We start from the raw sequence: 26,543 nt of genomic DNA on the forward strand, positions 1-26,543 counted from the left end.
TTGAAATTTGGGTTTGCTCGTAGGTTCTTCTAAAGTATTCCTGAAATTTAGGAGTATGGCTTTTAGCTTGCCTTTCAAGCACTATGTTAACCTGTTTCAAAGTTGAGTATGTTATATACATTCCCATCTCCTTTCTTGTTGACCACATCTAAAACCTGCTTGTAATGCAGAGAATGGGTAAATGGGATCTAGTTCTAGGTATTTCTCAGGGTGTGGTTTCTTTTCCTAATGTAGTTATCATCTTAATTCAGCACTCAGAGAAGGAAAAACAAAAAGGAGCAGTACCAGCAATGAAGATCCCTTTTATTGGAACTGTCTAAGAACTGGGAGACGGTAAACATGTTTCTAAGAGTTCTGGGAGAGACCAATAAACAATCAAGTGGCCAGAGGTGGGCCTCAGAACTTGTTTTTGTTAGACATGTCAGATCTAATCACTATCTACTTCAACGTACTGATCAGACTTTTGTTTCATTGGATTTGTACTCCATAGTACTTGAAATAAACTGGGAGTTTAGAAACATTTTAAATATAAAGAGATATTGCTTAAAAGGAATTCCACTGTGTTTAAGAAATAGGTGATGAATGTTTTGCTTGTTTGTTTTCCAAATAATAAAAATGAATACAACTTTGTCACTAAGTCTAGGGAGTTTATCTATCAAGTCAACTTTTCAACTAGTTCACATGAAGGTTATATAGACTTTTGTTATATCTTGCCCAATCGGCTAGATGTCCTAGTGGTTAGAGCACAGTGCCAGTGAAATCACAATCACAGGTTCAGGGTCCTTGGCCTGACTGTGTTGTAAGTTACTGATTGTTGGTGACAAGAGGGAATAGGTGAAAGGGTGTGGATGACTCACTGCAATCTATCCCCTCTAATGGAGATATATCTCAAAAGGCAATTCCTAATAATAGTAGATCAAGAGCATCTTTTTCAAAGGTAGCATGGCATTTCCTATGAATAAGCAAGTGCCTGTAATTCATATTATCTATCTCTCAGCTCTGGGAATTTCTCAGTCACTGTTGTCTTAAAACGACACTTAGGAACTAGAAAGCATGATTTTCCTTCCCTCTCTCCACCTCCACTCCACTTTTGGTTCGTAGGGCATAGAGTTCTTAATTTTAGAATCCCAGAATCTCAAAGTTGGTAGGAACCTTCTTTCAAACTTCCCTATTACCCTTGATGACATCACCATCCTTAAAAACTTGGTGTTATCCTCAACTTCTCATTCTCATTTATCTCATATCAGATCATTTGCCAAATATTGTTGTTTCTTTCTGAATAACACCTCTCAGATAACGTCCCCTTCTTTTTGCTCACACAACCACCCCTCGATCTCTGGTCTTTATAATTTTTCACATGGACCTTTATGATAGAAATACTCTCCCTACTCCAATCAATCTTCCACACAACTGTCAAAGTTATTTTTTTCTTTTTTTTTTGGAAGGTAGAGCAAGTTGAATTTTATTTAAGAAATTGTATAGTAATTTTAGGGGCAGCTAGGTGGCATAGTGAATAGAGAGTTCTGTCCCCAGAGATAGCCAGTCTCATCTTCCTGACATCATATCTGGCCTCAGACACTTATAAGCTGTGTGACCCTGGGCATGTCATTTAACCCTGTTCCTCATCTGTAAAATGAGCCGGAGAAGGAAATGGCAAACCACTCCAGAATCTTTGCCAAGAAAACGGCAGATGGGATCATGAAGAGTCAGAAACAAATGAATAAAAACAACAACAACAAAACAGTGATTTTAATAATCTCAATCTTCATCCTGAAACAAAGACTCATAAAAAAAAATCAGTATTCTTCCAAAGATTCTATATGACTTTGAGTCATGAACTATCATAGTCTCTGGAAGAATTAAAGTTGTAGGTCACCCAAAATGGGATGGAGAGGCAAGGTCCATTTGGACCTAGGTCTTAGGTAAGCTTTTGCTATATTCTGCCCATCCTCTTTTAGGTAAACTTTTTTTTAAAGGTAAACTTTTACCTGACCTTGCCCAGAACCAGGTCACCTTGCTACTTCTTGGCTATTTCTTCTTTTTTTTTTAATTTCAAAGTTTTTGTTTTGTTTTGTTTTTAGTGAGGCAATTGGGGTTAAGTGACTTGCCCAGGGTCACACAGCTAGTAAGTGTTAAGTGTCTGAGGCCACATTTGAACTCAGGTACTCCTGACTCCAGAGCTGGTGCTCTATCCACTACGCCATCTAGCTGCCCCCAAAGCTATTTTCTTTTCTTTTTTTTTTTGCAGGGCAATGGGGGTTAAGTGACTTGCCCAGGGTCACACAGCTAGTAAGTGTCAATTGTCTGAGGCCAGATTTGAACTCAGGTACTCCTGAATCCAGGGCTGGTGCTTTATCCACTGCGCCACCTAGCTGCCCCCCAAAGCTATTTTCTTAAAGTGAAGTTGTTACCATGTCACCTCCTGCCCAGGTGAGTTTCAGTAGCTATATATTTCCTCTAGAATCAAATATAAACTTCTCTCTTAGGCATTGAAAGCTCTTTACAACCTGGCCCTTTCCTATCTCCCCAGTTTTCTTATTTCATGTACTCTATGATCAAGCCATAGTAACATAAAGTGGTATGTGAATTACTTGTGGCAGGTAATCATTTTGATATAGTTTCATTTAGGGAAAGCTAGAATCAGGTGCATAAGCTTATCTTGACATCAGACTGACTTAGAGTATCTGACCTGGACCAGATCAAACTGGTTTGAGCTGGTTTCCCTTTGTTTAATTCCATGTCAGTTAAGTGTTTGATTTCACGCCATAGACATGTTTATTCACTTTATTTTATTGTATTTTAAAGAATATATATGTTACTTCAAGGAAATGTACAAAATTATATCTTGAAAGAGTACACTTCAATGACTGTTAAAGACACTATAGTGGCTATTGGTTTGGGAAGGTAAGGGTTTCCAGGATCATTCAAGCCCTCAATGAAATAGGATCAGTCATACTAAAAGGCAAAGGAAAGTATGGTCAAAAATGGGGTTTTTTGAGTGTGTTTTTTTAAAGGAAAAGAAAAAGAAGGAAAGTTAGAGAAAAAAATGCTAAGAACTGACAAACTATTACTATAAAAGAGCTTAATTAATCCTCAGAAAACAAATAGACTGCCAAGAGGACCAGCAGTTGGAGAGAAGGGGATGGTTATTAATTCCTTTACAATGTAGTACAGTATTCTTGAAGCTGAAAGAAGAGGGAGAAGACCAATTTTGTTTGTTTGTTTGGGTTTTTTTGGCGGGGCAATGAGGGTTAAGTGATTTGGCCAGGGTCACATAGCTAGTGTCAAGTGTCTGAGGCTGGATTTGAACTCAGGTCCTCCTGAAAGAGAAGACCAATTTTTAAAATGCTATTGGGGCAGGGGCAGCTAGTGGCACAGTGGATAGAGCACCGACCCTGGATTCAGGAGGACCTGAGTTCAAATTTGGCCTCAGACACTAAACACTTATTAGCTATGTGACCCTGGGCAAGTCACTTAACCCCAATTGCCTCACCAAAACAAAACAAAAATGCTATTGGGGCAGCTAGGTGGCGCAGTGGACAGGGCACTGGCCCTGAATTCAGGAGGACCTGAGTTCAAATCTAACCTCAGATACTTGGTACTTACTAGCTGTGTGACCCTGGGCACCAATTGCCTCACCAAAAAAAAAAAATGCTATTAACCAATGCTTTGCAGAAAAGAAACCACTTATATGAAAGACAACAGAAAGACTAGAGTAATAAAGATAGGAAAAAGATAATTTTTGATGCAGAAACTTACTTTTTCACTCAACTAAAAAAAAACCAAAAAAACCCCCATGATCCAAAGAAGTTCAGTTGAGCTTATAAAGTCTAGGCATCTTCATCAAACTGTATAACATCCATTAAAAGAACTGAGGGGGACAGGGGTTTTTGGGTTTTTTTGTGAGATTTGTTATCTGTGTTTTTAAAAAATTTCTAATGGACCTGAAAGTTGTCCCCATTGAGGGAGTGATGAACACTAATAATTATATTTACATATAAAGAAACAAAGTTATTCTAGAGTTATAGAAATTCTGAAATGGAGATGGAATACTGCTATATGATCTTATACAATGACATACATGATGAAAAGTTAAGAAATATATCCACAAGAGGGAGATAAGCATGCCTCAATGGTTTGAGAACTCATATGATTTAAATCTCATTGAAAATCTATGGATTATAATCAGGGTTAGACTTAGAAATGCTTTGTCTATAAAAGAATGCTTAATATTCAATCTGATATGTGGTTTTGTGATGAATTTTAAAATGTGCAAAAATCTTGTGAACTCAGTGTCAAATCAGGTTTTTACCACAAGTGATTGCCACAAAATAAGAGCATATTGCATATTAAAAGTTTTTTTAAGTTGCAAGGTTTATTGTGTAAGCCAATAAATTTAATTATTTCACTTTGTAGTAATTTGGGTTTTTAAAATATTTTATTTCAATCAGGAAAAATCTACCTTCTCACCCTTCCAAGCCCTCTCCCTCATTTAGAACAAAAGAAAAACAAAACCCATTATAAACATTTGTAATGTGGCTGTCTCAATGTGATTTGAAGGGAGATAAAAATAGTTATATCCAGCATCATCTCTACTAACCCTTCTTCAAGGAAGAGATTTAATTCCTGCCAGGAGTGGAGGTTGGAGCCAGAGTCTGGTCACTCTGTTCTCCTTGAAGAGGGAGTGACCACCAGGCAAGAATTAATTCTATATGCCCACTTAAATATTGTTTGAACAAAATCATTATAACCATTTATTAATGGGGAAATGAGGATCCAGGCAATATACCCAAGGTTTGACTCCCTTCCCACCAAATATCAGGTCTACAATGAATACACATAGAATATATACCAAACAATACAGATTGAAGGAGCTCTCCATTTAGGGATAAGGGGAAAATTCCCTGATGTCTTTAGTGTTAGCAAGCTGAATATAGGGACAGGATAAAAACTGCTAACTCCTTACATGTTGATTCCTTGCTAGAGTCTCCTCTTCTTTCAGGCACTTGAAGAGAGATTGAAATGGCCCATCTTTTCTCTTTAAGCTAGAAGCCAGAAAAATCCCTATTCTCTTTCCTTTCTTGCTCTTGACAACTGCAACCCACCCTTAATGTAGGCACTGGGCATTGCTCTACACCAACTGAGAGATAGTCCTACATCAATGGACTTTGGTACTCAGGTTACACATGGAGTCAATGTTAATATGAACGTATGGATCACCTGGATTTAATGGAGGTACCTTATTATCCAAAAGTATTTTTATGAGATCCTGGGTTAATAGGAGCAAAATGTCCTTCAACTGAACCCTAAACTGAGCCCAGATAGCTAGCTGATAAAAGACCCTACTGGTGACTTCTTTTCCCTAAGGACAGCAAGTCTTTAACTTATGGGGAAATCTGGGCATCTTCATCCTTGCCAAACCGTTTTTTTTGGAATGCTATAATCTTATCATGATGCTTCTGTATTTCCTCCATACTTGTCACAACTCAAATTGTTAAACTGATTTTGCTTCTGGGTTGAATTTATCATACTATTGAAACTGATAATACTCTGTAACCAGTGGACAAAAAAACCCCTTATATACCCTCAGAAAGAGGGAGTCCCTGAGCTCCTTTTGGAAGGGGTCTCCACATGATCATAGTTCTTTCCTCCTGGGACAAAATAAATTGGTATTATGTTTTTTCCTGTCTGTCTCTGATCTGGTTTATCCTGTAGGAAACATTATGTTCTCTGATCTGGTTTTGTTCTATGGGAGACATGTCTCTGTTTATTATTATCAATTTTTGTAGCAGATATTATAAAATTAGTTTCTCTGATCTATTTATAGGAGACAGGCAGATAAAAACTATATTTAATTTTCAACATTAATTAAACTGAATTTCCACATTGACCATGTCTTTAAAAAAATTGTCTCATTCTGCATTCTGATTCTTTTGCCTCTCTATAAGGAGATGGGTAGCATGTTTCATTACTGAACCTCTGGAATCATGATTGATCATCATGCTGATAAGAGTTCCTAATTCTTTCAAAGTTGTTTTTTTCTCTAGTTTTGTTATTGTATAAATTATCATGGTTTTGTTCACTTCACTGAGCATCAATTCAAGCACATCTTCCCAGGTTTCTCTGAAATATTTTCCTACATGATTTCTTTTGTCACAATAGTATTCCATCCCATTTATATATCATAACTTGTTCATCCATTACCCAATTTACAGGTATCTGCTCAGATTCCCATTCTTTGTTACATTAAAAAGAGGTATAGGGGGGCAGGTAGGTGGCACAGTGGATAAAGCACCAGGCCTGGATTCAGGAGGACCTGAGTTCAAATCCAGCCTCAGACACTTGACACTTACTAGCTGTGTGACCCTGGGCAAGTCACTTAACCCTCATTGCCCTGCAAAAAAAAAAGAGGTATAAATATTTTGTACATCCTTAAAATTTCTTTTGTTTAAGACTAATCCTTCTTTTTATTTTATTTATTTATTTATTTTGTGGGGCAATGAGAGTTAAGTCACTTTCCCAGGATCACACAGCTAGTAAGTGTCAAGTGTCTGAGTCCAGATTTGAACTCAGGTCCTCCTGAATCCAGGGCTGACACTTTATCCACTGCACCACCTCACTGCCCCATTAATCCTTCTCTTAATCTTTGTTGTTCAGTCATTTTTTTTTTTTTTTAGTGAGGCAATTGGGGTTAAGTGACTTGCCCAGGGTCACACAGCTAGTAAGTGTGTGTTAAGTGTCTGAGGCCAGATTTGAACTCAGGTACTCCTGACTCCAGGTCCAGTGCTCTATCCACTGTGCCACCTAGCTGCCCCGTTCAGTCATTTTTTTACTCATGTCTGACTCTGTGACCGTATTTGGGGTTTTCTTGGCCAAGATACTAGAACGGTTTTGCCATTTCTTTCTCCAGCTCATTTTCCAGATGAGAAAACTGAAGCAAGCAGGGTTTAATGACTTGCCCAGGGTGACACAGCTAGTGTCTGAGGCTAGATTTGAATTTAGATCTTTATGACTCCAAGATGCTCTCCCTTAATCTAATCTCCCTCTAATTACCCCCTCCTCTTTTCCTATTTCCTTCCTGTTTCCCTGTTTAGTGAAAGTTATTTCTGTACATAATTGTATGCCTGTGTATTCTTTCTTCTTTTGACTAGTTTAGATGAGTGAAGTTCACTGATGTGAACTTCCTACCACCTCCTCCTGTTTGTATCGTTTATATACACTTAGATAATTTTCTCTAATCTTTCCCTTTCCTCCCTCTTCCCAGTATAGTCCTCTTCTTCTCCCTTTCCATTCTTTTCTTAAGATCCTCAAAACATAAATTTGTGTTAGTTAATTTGCACATGTTGTACTTATTGTTCCTTACATGTGACATTCACCTCACACCTCCATGCTTTTGTATTATTGTTCATGTGACTCCATTCGGGGTTTTCTTGGCAAAGATATTGGAATGGGTTGCTATTTTCTTCTCCAGATCATTTTACAGATGAGGAAACTTAGGCAAACAGGGTTAAGTAACTTGCCCAGGGTCACACAAATAATAAATATCTGAGGCCAGATTTGAACTGAGGAAGATTGTGCCACTTAGCTTTTGCATTGGTTGTCCCTCATAACTGGAATGCTCTCCTGGTTCATCTCTGGCTCTAACCAACCCTGTTTTCCTTTAAGACTCATCTCCAATGCTACCTTCTCTAGGGGCCCTTTCCAGTTTTTCCCTGTCACTAGTGCCTTCCTTTCTAAGGCTGTCTTCCATCTACTCACCTTTTTTTTCGGGGGGGGGGAGGGCAATGGGGGTTAAGTGACTTGCCCAGGGTCACACAGGTAGTAAGTGTCAAGTGTCTGAGGTTGAATTTGAACTCAGATCTTCCTGAATCCAGGGCTGGTGCTTTATCCGCTGCGCCACCTAGCTGCTCCCTGTACTTACCTTTTATACCTGTTTATGCAAATATTGCTCCCCCATTAGAATGTAAGCTCTTTTAATGCAGGCACTATGCTTGATTCTTTGTATCCCTAGAGTTTATTAATGGTCCTGGCACATAGTAATTGCTGAATAAAACCGTGTGATTGATTCATAGATCCAAGAGCTCATCTACATGAACCAGTACCTAGAAAGAAATTCTTTTTATGACACCCCTGACATCCAACTTCCATTTGATGGCCTCCAATGAAGGGGAATACACTACTTCCTAAGCAGTGTTTATCCACTGTGCCACCTAGCTGCCCTGGAGGTCCTTTCTTGATCTAGGCCAAAGATCCTATTAAAGCTTTAATTGTTGTTGTTGTTGTTGTTGTTATTATTATTATTATTATTATTTGTGAGGCAATTGGGGCTAAGTGACTTGTTCAGGGTCACACAGCTAGTAAGTGTTAAGGGTCTGAGGCCGGATTTGAACTCAAGTCCTCCTGAATCCAGGGCCGGTGCTCTATCCACTGTGCCACCTAGCTGCCCCTAAAGCTTTAATTGTTAAGAACTTTTTCCTTACATGAAACTTTGAGCTGCTTTTCCACAACTTCAGCTAATTGCTCCTAGGTTCTGCTTTCAGGGGACAAACAGAACAAAACTAATACTAATTATAATATTAATAGTAACTGAAATATATAAAGCATATTTAAGTTCTACAAGGTACTTTAGATTATCGCATTTGATCCTGACAATGACCTTGAAAGGAAGTTGTTTTAAACTGAGGTAACTGAAGGTCAGAGAGCTTCCGTTGACTCTCTTGGTTCAACTGGTCCTTCCTCATACAACTGAGTCTTCTGATTGTAAATCCATCATTCTTTCCATCATATTATCCTCACTCTTTTTTTTTGTGTGTGAGGCAGTTGGGGTTAAGTGACTTGCCCAGGGTCACACAGCTAGTGTCAAGTGTCTGAGGTTGAATTTGAACTCAGGTCCTCCTGAATCCAAGGCCAGTGCTTTATCCACTGTGCCACCTTGCTGTCCCTACTCTCACTCTTTTTTTTTTTTTTTAGTGAGGCAATTGGGGTTAAGTGATTTGCCCAGGGTCACACAGCTAGTAAGTGTTAAGTGTCTGAGGCCGGATTTGAACTCAGGTATTCCTGACTCGAAGGCCGGTGCTCTATCCACTGCGCCACTTAGCTGCCCCCTACCCTCACTCTTTTTTTTTTTTAATGTATTTTTATTTTTGTGGGGCAATGGGGGTTAAGTGATTTGCCCAGGGTCACATAGCTAGTAAGTGTCAAGTGTCTGAGGCTGGATTTGAACTCAGGTACTTCTGAATCCAGGGCCAGTGCTTTATCCACTGTGCCACCTAGCCACCCCCTACCCTCACTCTTAATATTTTTTTGACTGGACCTATGCTGCCATTGGTATAGGGGACTCTAAGTGAGAAAACACCCACTGGATTAAAAATCAAGGTCTCTCCCTACTCCAATTCTAGTACTTTTCCTGTTATGTCATGCTTTCTCCTCCATCTGAGAACTTTTCAAATTGTAGAAGACTTCAATCACATTCCCCCTGCTAAATCCTCTTTTCTCAATGCTAAATATCTCTAGTTCTCTTAACAAATCATTGTATGGAAGGGTCTCCAGGCCTCTCACCATCCTGGTTGCCCTTCTTTGAACTTGTTCTAATTTGCCAGTGTTCTTCCTAAAATAGACTGTCCAGGCCAGAGTACAGCAGGACTATCTTCTCATTCCACATACAATTATTCTTTTAATGTAGACTAAAAGCATGTTAGGGGTTTTGGGTTGCCATGTCCCACTATTGTCTCATATTGAGTTTTAAGTCATTTAAACTCTTACATCTTAAAAAAAAGGCAAGACATCTTTTTGTGTTATATCTCACTTTACAAAATCATATTTTAAAATGTACCTCTCTTGAACCAAGAGGAAATCCTGAAAGAAAAAAAAAAGACTTATTGAGGGCAGCTACTGAGGATGCCATCTTTCAAAAAATGTATTCTCTGAATTTTTTTTTTTTTGTAGTTGAAATGAGCTATATTGAGCTAGTCTCTGCTTTGATCAAAGACACACTTTTGTAAAATTGGGAACTGGTCAATTTAAGCCAACAAATATTTATTCCACCAATTAATCAATCAGCAAGCATTTAAGCTCCTACTCTATGCCAGGCACTGTGAGAAGAGGTAGGGATACAAAGAAATAGCCAATAATGTCCCTGTCCTCAAAGAACTTGTATTCTAAGGAAAGAAACAACAAGTAAATAAGTAGGTGTATATTTGGTATGCAGAGTAGATAGTAACTTTAGAAGAGAAGGTAAAAACAACTGAGGAGGATGGAATAATCAGAAAGGCCTCCTGCAGAAAGTGGCACATGTACCTTTGTAATGGGGAGAGACAGAGGTGAGCAGGAAGAACCTTTCAGATATGGGAACCCCCATTGTGAAGGCACAGAGATGGGACCATAGAATGTGTTGAGTGACATACTGTATAAAAAGACTTGAACGATTACAAAAAGATCAGGTTTTGAGGAACTTTAAATTCCCCAAAGAGGAGGTTGTATTTGATACCATGGGTAACAGGTAGTCACTAGAGTTTACTGGGTAAGGTGTTCCAGTCAGACCTACACTTTAGGAAAATCACTTTCGCTGTATTATGAAGGATACATTGGAGCAAGGAGAGACTCTGAGGCAGGGAAACCCATTCAGAAGGCTACTGTGATACTGTACAAGAGAGATGATGAGGGCCTGGATTACAGTGGTAGCAGTGTGAGTGAAGAGGAGACACATCTAAGAGGCATTAGAAAGACATGATGTTAAGTGCTAAGGAGGGTTCAGAGATAAAGAAAACATGGTCCCCACCCTCAATCAATTTACAAATTAATAGAAGAGATATGATATGTATACAAATACAATGCAAAGTAGAACAAGGCAAGTGCATGAGTGTTGTACAAACATATGCTATGTATAATTCTTCAAAGGGAAGAAGAGATTACTTTTGCCCCAGGAAAGTAAGGAAGGTTTCATAGAAGAGGTAGTGGCTTTTGATTTGGGACTTAGATGATTAGGATCATAACATATAGGCATAGAGGAAATAGGGCCATCTGTGAAACTATGAAAAATATTAGAAAAATGGCAAGCATGGTTTAGGGGTACAGCCTGTGGTTCAGATTAGGCTTTAGTCTGTAGCTGAGATTAGGAGCTAGTCAATGGTTGAGATAGAAGAAATTTATCTGACCCACTTGAAGAGTAACCTTGTGACCTTCACTTTACTGAGACTGAGTTATACAGTGAAAGAGTGATATATATATATATATTGTCAAAGGACCTGGGATCAAATCCTGCCTCTATCACTGTCTCTGAGACCTTGGGCAAGAGCTGTAATTTCTCCAGGCCTCAGTTTCCTCATCTGCAAAAATAGGAGGCTGAACCAAATGGCATTTAAGGCCACTTTGTGGCTCTACACCTACGATCTTAATGACTTATGGCTCCCAAACTTGAACTTGGGGAAAGGAAATGTTTAGTGGTCTGGATCTGTTTTGACAATTTACATTCACCCAGTAATTGCTAAGCTTCTCTTCCATGAGGAGAATTGACATGGGAACAATTTTAGACAAGATCACAAGATCATTTGAAATTGAAAGGACTTTTATCAGTCAACAAGCATTTATTAAGCACCTATTATGTACAAGAAACTGTGCTAAGTGCATATCTCAGAGATCATCTAGTTTTCAGACCCATAGTCACAGTCAGAGTTGAGGTTTTCCTTTCTGTAATGCTGTTGATCCTGTAATAATCCATAAAGGGTGGGGGGAAGTAGTTGCTGTGCCATCTGGGAGGGCAACCAAGGCCCTTCCAACCCTGAACCTCTGTGCCCCACATTGGGGCTGGAAGGACAAAGGGTATTGCTGATTTTCTCCTATGTTAATTTACTTTATTGATGGGTTTTATTTACATCCACTTATTTAAAATGAGACCTTAGTCCAAATGAATGAGAATTTAGATAAATGTGGTGCCATATGGGCTGATTTGTTTAGCTATATATGACTAAATAGTAGCGTGTGGAATGCAGTGTGAGTCACACCGTGTGCATATTCTGCTCACACAGGATTTGAATGCAGACAAGGAGCTGCATCCAAACAGATTTCATTTTCTCAGTTCCTTCCCCTGAAAAATAATAAACTGCAACATTGGAAAAAAGAGTATTTCTTTAGTTATCTCCATAAGCCCTTGCCAAATATGCATATGATAATATATTTTCCATCTTGCCTAGCCAGCACTTAAGCGCAGCATTATAATACTGTACCATCCTAGAAGCAGCCTGTGAGATGAGCAGGGGAAACATGAAGGTTTAGAACAATTTAACTCTTTAAGGAATATTTTGGGGCTACAGAAGGCAATGTGCTGAAGAAGAGGCCAGCCCTTCTTTATTCTGGGTTGTTGCTTTGGATGCATATTTCAAGGAAGAGACTGACACAGCCCAAGGATCCACTGTGATTAGCAAAAGTACATTTCCACATAGATATTTTTTATGGCCAGCCATAAATGTCAATGGGTAGCGACTGTTCCCAGCCAAAAGCCTTCCATGTTGTCATTTAATTTGGGATATACACATTTGGAGCAGTACAGGTGCATTTGGTAATAACACTTAGCTCTTTCCATCTCCTAAGCACTTTGCAAACATTAACTAATAATGCATTGTGGGCTGCCTTTGGGAAAGAGCAAACCCTCCCAGAGCCATGTACCCCATTATCCACTTTTTGAGGTGGGAAAACACTTTCTCCCTTCCCTCTGCTGGAAGAGAAGGGCTGATATTGAAGGGGTCCGCAGAACTCCCTTGGGGCAGAAGGCCTAGGATCGGCCAGCAAAGGGACCGGGAATTCTTCTTCCCTCCTTTCTTTCTCTTTTTCAGGTTTCTCCTCTTTCCCAAGTGTCACCTGTTCGTTTCTCCTCTTCCTTTTCCCTTTCTTTTCTTTTCCCCTTTAATATTCCCTGCTTCTCCTGGCTTTCTTCTCTCTCACCTCCCTTATCTCCTTCTTCCCCCCCCCCCATCCCTATCCCCTTCTTTTTTCTTCTCCTGGGGTGAGGGGGATATTAAGCCGCGGTTTCCGTGTGTAAGTAATATTAGTTGTAGCGTGTGTGTGTTTGTATGTGTGCTTGGGTGAGTGTGCGTGCGTGCGTGCGTGTGTTTGGGAGGCGGTGCGGTGCGGGCCGGGCGCGGGACTGTCTCTTTAAATCACCCTCCTCCCGGGCCACCTCCCTCCTCTTCTCTCCTCCTCCCGCCGCGGTGCAGCCGCCGGTGCTGGGCGAGGTCGGAGAAAGTCCATGTGAGGAGGGAGCCAGCGGAAATCACTTCCTGCTGCCGCCGCCGCCGCCGCAGCGGCCGGGACCGACCAGCCGGGGAGTGAAGGGGATACGGAGGAAGGAAGGGACCAGGCTAGGGGTGGGGGGACGCGGCTGCCACTGCAGGCCACGGTGAAGCCCCTGGCCCCGGAGTCCCCGAGCTGGCGTTCGGGGTGCGTAAAGCTGCCTTCAGGTAAGACCTGGGGCCACCAACTTCTGTGCGTTCGCGTCAGTGCGGCCAGCTGTGGGGGAAGGGCTGAGGAGGGGAACAGATCAACTTGTTTACATCTGGAGGGTGCCCCCACCCCCTTTCCTGTTCCAGCTGCGCCCCGCGAAGGGACGATGATTGGGGGGGGGAGTCTGGGTCCCGACACTTCCTTTGCATTCCTTCTCAGCCTCAGCTGTCCCACCTTCCCCATCCCCCGCTCCCAAAGGCTTAGACCCTTCACTAGAACCACGGTGTGGACCGGGGGAGTGAGCGCCCGCAGGCCCTTTCCAGCTGTGTTCCCGCAGTGGGAGAACGAGGTGTCAGTCCCCTTCACCAGCTGTGCTGTGGTAAAGGTGTGTGTGTGTGTGTGTGTGTGTGTGTGGGAGGGGGAGAGGCTGAATGCCCTCCAGATGTGCCCTGGGAAGGGAGTTTTTTTCTCTTCCAGCTGTGCATGACCCCCCCCCCCCCCATGCTCACTCCACTTGTGCTCCCTTTAACTGTTCCCTCAGAAAGTGGAGGGTTTCTAGTTTTTAGCCCCCCTTTTCTCTAAGGATTTCTTTTCCTCTTTCTAGCCTCTTGCTTGCTCTGCCTAGGGGTTGATTGTATGCCCTGGCCGCTCTCCCCACAAACCCCTCCTTAGCTGCTCCGTTTTCAGTTTTATTCCTAAATCGTGGAAAGCTACACTGTGCACAACTTATCTAGAGTAGGGGAAGGGGGGTGGTGATCCAGGTTCAGTTCCTCTCTGCACTATTGCAGGGGATTGAACATCCCTGCTGGGTTTGCTGTTGGTTCCTTGGAATCATTCGTTTCTCCTTTTGAAAAAAAATTTCTGACTACTCAGACATTGAATATTCTAGTCAAGTCTGATTAGATCTCACAGCCTTTCCAGTCCCTTTATCACTGTGAGATGGGCTGGGGGAGGGGTGGCTTAATCAGTTGGGGAAACTGTTGCTGCTAACCATTTATCGCACCTCCGCCACCACTACCACCACCACCTCCCTTCAAACTAGACTTTCCCTATTCTCTATGCATTTGGATTCTCGAGAAAGTTTAAATAATACTGATAGTTTCTACATTTGCTAAGGATGGAGTAAATGCCCTTGAGAACTATGTTGTTTGATTAGCTAAGACTCAATTGTTGGCTTGTTTTTCATTAAAATGTTGTTCTGGGATGGGGCTAAAGAGAGGAAGGGTATCCCCTTCTTGTTAAAATGTTTCCTGGAGTTTTGTTTAAAGTCCGACGGTCTCTTTTGTTTATGGAAAGGAGGGAGGGAGAGAAGGAGCGAGAGAGCATGACTGGTCTAGGGGTGTGCTTCTTAAAAAGTCATCAATTCCCGCAGTGAGGGCCGGACTTAAGCCAGATGCATTCCGGCAGCAGAGAAGACTAAATCCTGTCAAATGCATGCTACTGCCTTCTCTGCTGCAGGATTTGGGACTGTCTATTGATTCAGTGTTCTCTGTCCTAGGGTTTTCTTTTACTAGTTGGACTGTGGGGAACAGGCTTCTGCAAAGAAACCCTTTGGAATCTGCCTAGGAAGCACCCTGATGCTTGTGGGATGTTAAGTTGACTAGGCCCATTACGGGCTGGCATGTTTTCCCGCAGAGGAGGCATTGGGACCAAAGGAACTTGCAGGGATTGGGGATCTGAGCTGAGAGATCAGAGGGAATCTCTCCCCTTCTCCACTCACCATTGTGAACCCATAAAAGTCTGTCTTCTCCAGGGGAGACCTAAAAGTTGTAACCTGGAGTGTTGAGCACTTTTCCTTAGGAATGTGCACAGATGATGATGTGGAAGGGAAACCTCTATTCTGGGGCCTGCACATAAGGTCCAGAGCAGCCTCCTTCTCTTGTCAGATATGTACCTCTTTCTGTGGCCTTTGGAAACCATAGTGAGGCCAGCCAATAGCTGCGTATTCCTGCAGCTGAGCTCTCTGCTGTACATTGGTTTAGGTGGGCAGCTAGCTTAGATGATGGGCCAGTAAGACCAAGGTCATATTTGATTGTTTGGGGGGGGGAGGGGTTGTTTAGTCTCACTTCCCATTGGTCACAGAATGAATTAGGAATGTACTTAATTGTAGAGCAGTAGTTTTAAACAGTCTATGTAAATGACAGCTCTCCTTTCTTTAAGAAAAATTATTTTTAGACGTTCAGTTTTTTTTGATCTGTGTAGTGGATTTTCTATTGCTGACTTCTAACCAATATGTACACAGATTGCATTTAAAAATGTAAATCTTAAAAATTAAATAAAATACAGATGATCAATGTGTATGTTACAAGGGAGTGGAAAAAGAGAGCTAATAGTAATTGAAAGCATTCCTAAGTCATTATGTTTAATTATCTGCTATTTTAGATAATCCTCTAAATTGACCCCTTCCTTTGCCGATACTCTAGAGTTGACACAAATGTTTTACTGGGTCTTTTATGGTGCTGGACCTGAACCTGGGCTAAGGTGAAGTCATGCTGAAGGCCCATAATAATAAAATAAAGCCGACACATACATGGTACTTTATACTTTTTTTGAGATGTATATAGAGTGCTTTGCAAACCTTAAAGCTATATATAAACATCAGCTTTTACCTTATCAGGAGAAGCAGCTTCTCCATAGTGGGTAGAGAGAGCTGACTTTGGAGCTAGTTCAATGCCTTTGGCACATGTTGGTTGCATGACCCTAAGCAAGTCATTTAACTGCTGCTTTAGGCAACTCCCTTAAGACTGTTACAGAGAATGTGCCAGCCTACAATGGTTGAGCAAGTTCTTCCCCCAGAAGCTCCCAGCACTAATTAAATCAGGTCTAGTCCCTATCCTATTATTTGTATCATTTCATTTGAGTCTCACTACAACTCTATGATTTAAGTGTTATAGGCACTTGTGTAGAGGAGGAAACTCAAGGAATCCAACAGAAAGGAAAACACGGGATGGGGAAGGTCTGAAGGGGAGGACATGGGAAGAATTAACTGGTCAGTGGTTCATTCCTCAAATGAATAATCCGCTTTTCCTCCGTTCCACAATGGTAGACTAGAAAGGCATGAGATCTAATAGGACCGAACCAAAATATTCAAATACTATATAAGGCTTTAAAAGGGGGGAAAGGGGGAATCTCCAGATTAAGTGATTTGCTAGCCATTATGTCAGGGCCACACAAATTAGGAAGTCCATTAGTATATACCGGGATGGGCAGAATCAAAATCCTGTTCTTGTGATTTGAGACTGCTTTAGTGTAGAGGTGTCAAACACGCAGCCCAAATCTGTCTGAACCAATATTTAACAAAATCAGTAAAATATGATAAAACATATATAATAATACATTTTAAAACTCAGTGTGCCGCCTACAGGCATTCTTAGGTATGGTTTAGAGGCCCTTAGTTTCTATTTTGTATCAGATACACAACACTGGTCTAGTGGACAGACTAGTCGAAGATGATAGCCCTTTCTTTTTGTGGAAAGGTTAATTTGCTCCCGGGCTACCAAAGTCCCTGGTGTAAGATCATAGGATTTCAAGTCAGGTCTTTTATAACCTCTTCATTTTTTCAATCTCTTCGATAAGTAAGGATGGAGAGAGCACTGGATTCGGAACTGGAGGATCTGTGACTTCTAATCCTTGTTTCGGAGTCCTCCCTCCCCCATGTGACTTTGGACAAGTCATTTTCATTTCTGGGCCTTAGTTTCTTCACAGATAAAATGAGGGGAATGGTCTATATAAATTCAAAGGTCTCTGACTTAATCTACGATCCTATTATTGAATAAAGTCCATTCAGTCTCTAAATTCAGTATTCCTACGATCCCTTTCCAGTCCTTTGCTCTCACGTAAAGTTCACTGAAAAAGTAAATAGTCATTTTAGATTCATACAATAGATTTTTGGGACTAGGGGCTTGGGAGAGAGAGGGGACAGGGTTATGTGTTATTGCCCAGTGGGGAAAAGGGATTGCTTTTGTGGTGTGATTTGCTTTAAAGCCAACCAGAAAGAAAACATTAGAGGAAGTGGCAGCCTTGTTGTGGTGTTTAAATACTATACAATGTTGCAGAGGGGTTTTAAATACATAGTAACAATAGCACTTTGTTACCCTTGTAACAAAGTGTGTTCATAGAAGGCTTTTATCTGAAGTCTGAACACCAAAGGCATTTCTTCTGGGAGCTTGGAGGACTCCAGCGATATGGATGCCTCCTGATAGGCTCTCAAGGTCACTGGCTTCTTGGAGGAAGCTGAGTAAAGAACCCAGGTGCCTTGTTTCCTTCCCAGGAGCAGCTTGTTTCCTTGTCTCCTTCCCTCTGTTACCACTAGAAGCACATTCCAAATCCAATCATCCTTTTGCTTGTACCACTAGATACTGTGGGGTTTTTAAATTGCAGAAGCTAAGGCAGGCATGTCCAAGCCTACTTAAGATAAAATGAGACTAGAATCAGATTTAGGTGGAACTGACCTTAACCCATTCCTAGCCCAAACTAATTTAAATTCAATAAGAGCTTATTAAGTGCCTGCTGTGTGTAGACTCTTGGGTATGGCAAAAGAAAAGCATAGATAAGATTTGGTCCTCGTTCACATAAACAAAAATAATTTAGGAATAAATAAGTACTGGGCAGAGAATCCTCCCTCCACCTCCCCCCCCCCCCCCCACTACATAATACATAAGTATCTTTCAAGGTTCCATCAGCCTGGGTATTCCACATCATCACCACCAGTCCTTTTGACTGGGAGAAGGGAACAATGAACTATGAAACCTGTGTTTAAGGAGGGAGCTCGAACTCAGAACATTGAGTTTCTCACCTGGCTACTCTACTTTGGGACTTCTGACTTTTCCATCATGCTCCCAGTAGGGTACTTAACCTGGTTCTTCCTTAAACTTCCTTTGCTTTTGGAGTGCTCTTCCATTAAATTGTAAGCTCCTTAAGGGCAAGGACTAGTTTTCTTTCTTTTTTAAAAATTGCATTCTTAGCACAGTGCCCTAACACATAGTAGGCGTGTAATAAATTCTTATTGACTGACAGGAATGTACTTGGAAAGTGCATGAAAGAGGCTTGTGAAGTACCAGTACAGGGTGGAGAGTATAATTTGCTGACTGGAAGGAATAGGCTTTAGACAAGTCTTGGAGAAAGGTGTATTTGAATTTGGATGACTGAATTCAACAGATGGAAATAAGGGGGGGGGCATTTCAGGCGTTAGGGAACTGAGCAAGGGAGGGAAAGCATGGTTTTTGTCATTAAGTTCTATACTTAAAATCATTCTAATGTTTTACTCTTTAATGTACATGAAATATTACTGCACATAAGAATTGTACCTCATTACCCCATATAAAATATTGCCGTCCCCCCCCCCCCAAAAGGGACAGAATGGTAAGAAATCATAGATTTGATCAAATCATGGAACAGATCAAAGGTTATTCTCTACCAAGGCTTTAAAAAGCCTCATACTTGGGGGGGGGGGCAGCTAGATGGCGAAGTTAAAGCACAGGCCCTGGATTCAGGAGTACCTGAGTTCAAATCCGGCCTCAGACACTTGACACTTACTAGCTGTGTGACCCTGGGCAAGTCACTTAACCCTCATTGCCCTGCAAAAAACAAAAAAACAAAAAGCCTCATACTTGGGGCAGCTAGGTGGTGTAGTGGATAAAACACCGACCCTGGATTCAGGAGTTCCTGAGTTCAAATCTGGCTTCAGACACTTGACACTTACTAGCTATGTGACGCTGGACAAAAAAAAAAAAGCCTCATACTTCAACTTTCTACTCTACAAATTATTTCTGTTCCCCCCCTCCCCCTCCCCAAGCCTTACCTTCCAATATACCTATCTCACTCCTCGGCGCCCCCCCCCCCAACAGTCTCAGTTTCTTTTTTTTTTTAGTGAGGCAATTGGGGTTAAGTGACTTGCCCAGGGTCACACAGCTAGTAAGTGAGTGTTAAGTGTCTGAGGCCGGATTTGAGCTCAGGTCCTCCTGACTCCAGGGCCAGCGCTCTATCCACTGCGCCACCTAGCTGCCCCTACAGTCTCAGTTTCTAAGATAGGATTTAGTGATTACCGATTTGGTGGTCAATGAGGCTAAAGGCATAGGTTTGGACCAGTCAGCTTTGCTTTATTTCCTGATTACAGGATGGACCCCAACCTCTGGCCTGGGGACTGGGCAAAAGAAAGTAGATAGCACAGTGCATCATCCCCATGATTGGAAAAGGAGGAAAGCTCATCCCGTCATAGGTATTGCATCAGTAGCAGTGTCTTCATAACTTATGTTATGGGGCCATTTGTTTGTGACTGTGTTTTCTCAGCTCTCATGTCCCTCAGTTACTAGGTCCTCTTCCTCCTACAGGGAGAATTGTATCAGTTCTCACTGCCACCCTTCTGTACAGTTATCCTTTACAGCCATCAATTCAGATAGGGACCAGACAGGTCTTCCTGCTCCTGCTTTGTCTCCCAGGGAGCTTGCCTCAGATAACCAGGTATGTGACTCTGGCCAAGTCACTCAAATCCATCTATCTGAGTCTCAGTTTCCTCATCTGTAAGATGGGAACAATAAAACCTCCCAGCAAAGTTGAGAGATTATTTGTAAAGCACTTTGCAAACCTTATGGGGCTATAAATACTAATTATTTTGTAACCTCCCTTTTCGTCATCTATAAAATGAAGGTTGGCCTCAATTACTCCTTTCTAACTCTAAATCTTTGATAGATGCTGTGATCTTTCATGTTGCCACAATACTCATCTACATCTGGTTTGCCATTTTTCTTGAAAAATCGTCTGTGTCTCCCTATTTCCTATCAAGTAAAGTTCAGACTTCTGCCTGGTGGTATTCAAGGCCCTTCTGGTATCACCTGTGGGAAGCATTACCTTCTCAGCCTTTTCTACTACTTCCCTTTGTCTTCAGTTTCTTTGCTTATATTATTCCCAGTGCCAGAAACAGCTTTTTCCTCCCATATTTTTGAAACCACACCCAAACCTCACCTCTTCCTTAAGTCTTCTAATCTAAATGAACTTCCCTTTCAAACCACCAAACACTTTGTTTTGTAACCTCTTAATGTATTTATCATGTCAATACTGTGTTTAAGCTATCTGTGGAAATCTTTTATCTCTTTTAGACTGTAAATTCTATGTGGGATGGGAATGGATTTTATCTCAATTATGTAGCTCCAGCCCAGCACCTTACTTAATAAAAGGCTTTTGTTGTTCAGGATCTCCTACCCACGCCCATTATTTAATGGTTTAAAAAAACCCCACAAAAATAACACACCTTCCTGTTGAATATAACCTCCTTGAGGGCAGGGCCTGTTTCTTTTGTGTGTTTGTATTCCAAGGCCTGAGTTTAATGCCTGCATATTTAGCAGGCTCTTAAGTAAATGTTTGAATTAGTTGAATTGAAAATCCTTTTGACCCAGAGGAGTTCTGTATAGTAACTTTTTAAAGTCTAGCTCCAGGACTATAAAGAATTCAATAAAGGAATAATCCTTAACTTTTGTTCATTATTTCCCCCATTGTGGAAAAGCTATGGGAATGGTAAGAGCCCTGGCCAGGGAATACGAAGACCAGAGCTCAAAACCAAACTTGACCACATGCTGAGACCCTTATCTTCTTTAGGCTTTACTTCCCAACATCTATAAATTAAAGGGAGTGGACTAAATCATTTTTAAGGCCCCTTTTAGTTCAAAAGTAGGTAATTCCACAGCAATGCTTTTTTTCCCCTTATGGTCCTTGTAAACTGTCATTCCCTATTAGGCAAAGAACTTGAATTATAAAAAGGGAGGTTACAAAATAATTAGCATTTATAGCCCCATAAGGTTTGCAAAGTGCTTTACAAATAATCTCTCAACCTTGCTGGGAGGTCTTATTCCCATTTTACAGATGAGAAAACTGAGGTTAAAGTGATTTGCCCCAGGTCACAGTGTCAATTGTCTGAGGTCAGATTTGAGGTCAGATCTTCCTGAATCCAGGGCTGGTGCTTTATCCACTGCACCACCTCAAGTCTTACAAAGCATTTTACATACCAGGCCTTCTTTGGTCCTCATAACCTTTTGAGGCAGAGGTATTACTATCTCTTTTTTACAAATGAGGAAACTGTGACTCAAGAGATTTTGTATTATAGTTAATATACAGCTAATCCCTCCCGACCCACACTAGACTGAGTTCCCTGTTGGCAAAGCACAATAGATGTTTAATAAATGTTTGTTGAATTGTCAGTTCTTTGATTGCAACTTCATTTGCAATGGTTTAAAAGAAAACAAAACAAAAAACCAACCACTGCCATTTATGTTCCTGGAGGTGGGTTTTGTTAAAACTAGACAGAATGCATATATTTATAGATTTTAAAAGCATTTATTTATCTCTTACTATGTACTGAGTAAGCACTGGGGATGCAAATAGCAAAGCAAGACTATCCCTGCTCTCTAGGAGTTTACATTCTAATAGATAAAGATAACACATAGAATAGATTTTAGATAGATTTAAGATAGGAAGACCCTGTGGTCCTGAAGGTGCAGCTGCAGAGTGGAAGGTTCTGCATCTTCCTTAATGGATCAGATGATATGAGAGAACATGTATCTGTTTGCAAAACCGTAAAAGCTTTATAGAAATGGTAGTTATTATAATGTCCAGTGATTAAAAACCATATTCATTTCTGATGTTGATAACTTTTTCAGTATTGAACATAGTACCGGGATGATGGACTTGGGCTGTGGGGGGGTGGGGTGAGAAGGAAGAAGTGTTGTGGTCGGCAATGCAGTAATAATTCTGGGACCGTTGAGCTTACCTACCCATCAGCAGTTGGTAATCTAACATAAGCCTTTCCTCCAATTTCCCCACTTTCCCCCCAAAGCCAACACAACAAATTTTACTTTGCACATTTTAGGTTATTTTTTAAAGTGAATATCAGTAATCTGCTGCCTCCTCAGGGGATTTTTGGGCTGCTGAAAGATGACGTCTTATTAAAGCATGGGATAGCGCTATGAGTGCAAGTGGCACCTCCTATCTTTGTGCTCTGTATCCTAGATTCATACATGAGCAGTGTGTTCCCTTCAGTCTTTTGGGAGCCCACCCTGAGTTGAAACTAGAACAAAAAAGCACGTGCTCATCAAATCATCAAGCCAGATTTCAAATATCTGTTCTGCCGGGTGTCTCTGATGACTTTGGTAAATAACATATTCCACTGGTTTATGTAAAATTGCCTTGTTTAGAGGGTTTCTTTGTCCCACTTTACTGATGGGGAAAATCATGTATGAGTCCAACAACTTGGCTTCTAGTCCTGGCTTTGCCACCAACTGGTTTTGTAAACTTGAGCAAGACACTTCCCCTTTTCACTATCTCTAAAAAGGAGGAGATTGGATTTAAAATAGCTCTAAGGTCTCCCAGCTCAAAATCTATTCCAATGTTAAAGTATCATGTCTATATTTTCTTCTCACCAATGCAATGGCACAGAAGAGTTCCAGGGAACTCGTGATGGAAGAGGATCTCCAAATCCAGGGGAAAAAAAAAAAAAGAACTGCGGAGTATAGATGCTGAATGAACCATACTATTTCTTTTGTTTTTGATGCTGTTGTTTTTTTCTATTTTGAGGTTTTCCATCATAGCTCTGATTTTTTTTCTCTTATAACATGACTAATGCAGAAATAGGATTAATGTTATTATGTATGTGTGTATATATATATATATATATATATATATATATATATATATATATATAACCTATATCAGATTACCTGCTGTCTAGGAGAGGGGGGAGGGAGGGAGAAAAATCTGAAATTGTAAAGCTTGTATAAACAAAGGTTGAGAACTATCTTTACATGTAATGGAAAAAAATAAAATACTTTATTAATTTAAAAAAAGTATCATGTCTAGATATCTTTTGTCCTTCTAATAGATGAACTTACACTTTTTTGTATATTGTATGTGTCTTACCCTTGTTCCTTGAGGACATTTCATCATTGTACTTTACCTAATACTTAGAATGATGCTGTACACCTGATGGGTATGTAATCATTGAATTGAGCAAACGTCCAAGGCCCATTGGCATGCCTTCTCTTCACTGCCTGGTATTTGTTATCTCTTCTCTGACCTAACCTCATCCTCAGTCATTCTCTCTTTTGAAAAACATGAAGTGACTACTATGTGCAATGGATGTGTTCTGCTGGGTGAGCAGATCACTCATGATAACGCGTTTGCTAAATCTAATGGTCCTAATTCATTTCTTACCCTTCTTGCTTGACCTGTCTGCATTTGACACTGTGGACCAAGCACTTCTCATATCCTCTCTTTCCCAGCTTTTGCTGTACTACTTAGACTGTCTTTCGATTCTTTTTCTGCTTAGCTTTTTGTTCCTTCTCTGCCTCTGCCAGCTCCTCATCTTCTTTCCCCTTAAACATGAATTTTTTTCAAGTTTCTGTCCTGTGTTCTCTTCACATTTTTTTCTTTTCCATATCTTCCTATGGCTTATTCCCAGATCTTTTTATACCTTCAACCTGTTCTCCAGAGCTCCATGCCTCCCCTCTATTTTTATTTGCCTTAGGATCTATCCACTTAGATGTACCCATTCCACTTGAGACTCCTTTAGTAACTGCTTTCTCTTCTATCCTGCTATACCCCAATTCCTAGTATCAGTATTTCTATTGATGGCATAATGATGGTGCCTGGCTTGCAGTATTGTATTCCTTTCCTTTTCTTTTTTCTTTCTTTCTTTTTTTTTTTGAGGCAATTGGGGTTAAGTGACTCGTCCAAGGTTGCACAGCTACTAAATGTCAAGTGTCTAAGGTCAGATTTGAACTTCAGTCCTCTTGACTCCAGGGCCAGTGCTCTATCTGTCCACTGTGCCACCTAGTGCCCCATATTCTTTTCCTTTTTTCTCACCTTGTACATACATCTATATCAGTTGACAAGTCCTATTTCTACTTCTCTTAGCTTTCTTAGCCGTACTGTCTGCTTCTATGGCTGCCGAGGCTCAGAATCAACTCTTTCTCTGGAGACTATTATAAAAGCATTCTAAGTGGCCTTTCTCCTCCTGCCCAGCACTGTACCCTATGATAATTTCACTCTAATCAAAAACTTCAGTGGGTCTTCTGTGACCTGGCTCCAATTTAGCTAGTCTTATCTCATACTCTTGTCTTTCATACAGTTACTCCACCCTTGGCCTTCTCACATTGCAAGTATATTCTGTTTCTCTGGTTCTTTCCCGATAGGTTGTTCCTCCTAGAACCTCTATTTGAAGGAAAGTACCAAGGCCAGCCATGTCTTTATTCCTCTCCAGATTTTCTCCACCATGGATACTTTCTTCCTCCTTGACCTACTACCTTTCAGCTTTCTTTATATGGTCATCCTCCATATTAGAATGTAAGTCCCTGCATTCAAGGCAAGGGAATGCATTTCTTACTTGTATTTGTGTTTCCAGTACACCATCCTGGCACATATCAAGCATTTAATAAATGCTTGTTTATTGACTTTGTATTGGCCTGAGCTCACCATCTCCAGTCTTTCCTTTCATTTGTTGAAGCTATCTCCCATGCCTGAATAATGCCATCCATTCCTCTCCTACAGACTTCATCTTTTGCTCATGCATCTCCTTTCCTTCAGGGTCCAACTCAGTTCTGCCTCCTTGAAGCTTTGTCTGACATCCTTTTACAGTCCATGTGCCCCATTTTCCCCAGCTGATAATTCTCTAGGCCCTACTCAAATTCAACAATTTCCCTGTATTGCTACTATGTACTTATCTCATACTTCCTTGTTTAATCTTAATTTGGTTATTTGTCCTTCCCCTTCCCATTTTAGATTGTAAATTGCTTGAGGTCAAGATATAGGTTCTGTATGCCATCTGGCTTTGTGTCCCCAGTGCCTACAGTAGTACTTAACACATAGTAGGAAGTTAGTACTTATTAAATTGATTTATGTGCTATCTTGTATTGTTTTCTAGTTAATGTTCTTCTGGTCACTACAACTTTTTGAGAACAGTGTGAATATAAAGTCTATTCCTTTTGGTACTCATAGTGATCAGATCATGCACACTTTTGAACACTCAGTAGACTCCTCAATTGATACTTAATTAGTTGTTGGCATGGAGTTACTCTGAGACCAGATTGCTGTCCCTGAACTGATGTGTTTGTGTGTCTTCCTCTTTCCCTCTGTCCCCTCCTCTTTTTTCCTTTCCTCCCATTCTCCCTTGAATTTTAGCTACTAGATATCATATAGAGGGCACGGTATCCTTTGTTCATCTGTCTGAATGATTTTCCTTGCTGAAGAAACCTGAGGAAAATTGTTCCCACTTGTTCTTCCACTGTGGATCAGAAGCCATTAGATTCATTGAACCTAGATAACCAGTACTGTCTCCCTCTATTGCCCCTTCTGCCAAAACAAAAACAAAACTCCTCCCATTACATCCCCACAAGACTAAAAGCCCTAAAGATCTTTGGAAACGTATGTGTGTGTACATATATATACACATATATTTGTATATACATATATAAATCTGATTTTATTGATCACTTTTGTTTTTATATTAACCTTCATTTCTGAATGTATCTTCTCCTTCACATCCTCAGCAAGTTATCTCTTCTAACAAATATTTAAAAAGAAAGAAGAGGGGTAAAGTAGTTGTTGTAGGAGCAACATTCTGGTCCCTTACCCCCTTCCAAGTTAGGTTGATTATTTTCTTAAAAGATATATTGAGTGGCGCAGTGGATAGAGCACCGGCCCTGGAGTCAGGAGGACCTGAGTTCAAATATGACCTTGGACACTTAACACTTACTAGCTGTTTGACCCTGGGCAAGTCACTTAACCCCAATTGCCTCACTAAAAAAAAAAAACAAAAACAAAAACAAAAGATATATTGAAGGGGCAGGTAGGTGGTGCAGTGGATAAAGCACCAGCCCTGGATTCAGGAGGACCTGAGTTCAAATCTGGCCTCAGACACTTGACACTTACTAGCTGTGTGACCATTGCCCCGTGCAAAAAAAAAAAAAAAGATATTGAGACCTTTCTCAAGACTTGGTTGGTTTGGGAATAAAGACTCTTGACATCCCTTGGTCTGAGTACCAAGTGACCCTGTGATTCTCATCTAAGTGGATCATTATGGATTACTAAATTAAGGAACTTCACTCAACTAGCCGTGTGGTCAATCA

At 40.8% G+C, this 26,543-nt stretch overlaps 1 protein-coding gene across 2 annotated transcripts in view; it reads left to right on the top strand.

Moving 5' to 3' along the window:
- The first annotated feature begins 13,171 nt into the window (after window positions 1-13,171).
- Window positions 13,172-26,543, top strand: part of NACC2 (NACC family member 2) — a 130,156-nt gene continuing 116,784 nt past the window's right edge. Inside the window, exon 1 of one of the 2 annotated variants that reach the window (XM_043982866.1) lies at window positions 13,172-13,451. The gene's annotated coding sequence lies outside the window, so the exon portion shown is untranslated. The remainder of the gene's footprint in view (window positions 13,452-26,543) is intronic. The other variant, XM_043982869.1, reaches the window with a different exon arrangement.

The sequence above is a fragment of the Dromiciops gliroides genome, chromosome 2 (assembly GCF_019393635.1).
Source record: "Dromiciops gliroides isolate mDroGli1 chromosome 2, mDroGli1.pri, whole genome shotgun sequence".
Lineage (NCBI taxonomy): Eukaryota > Metazoa > Chordata > Mammalia > Microbiotheria > Microbiotheriidae > Dromiciops > Dromiciops gliroides.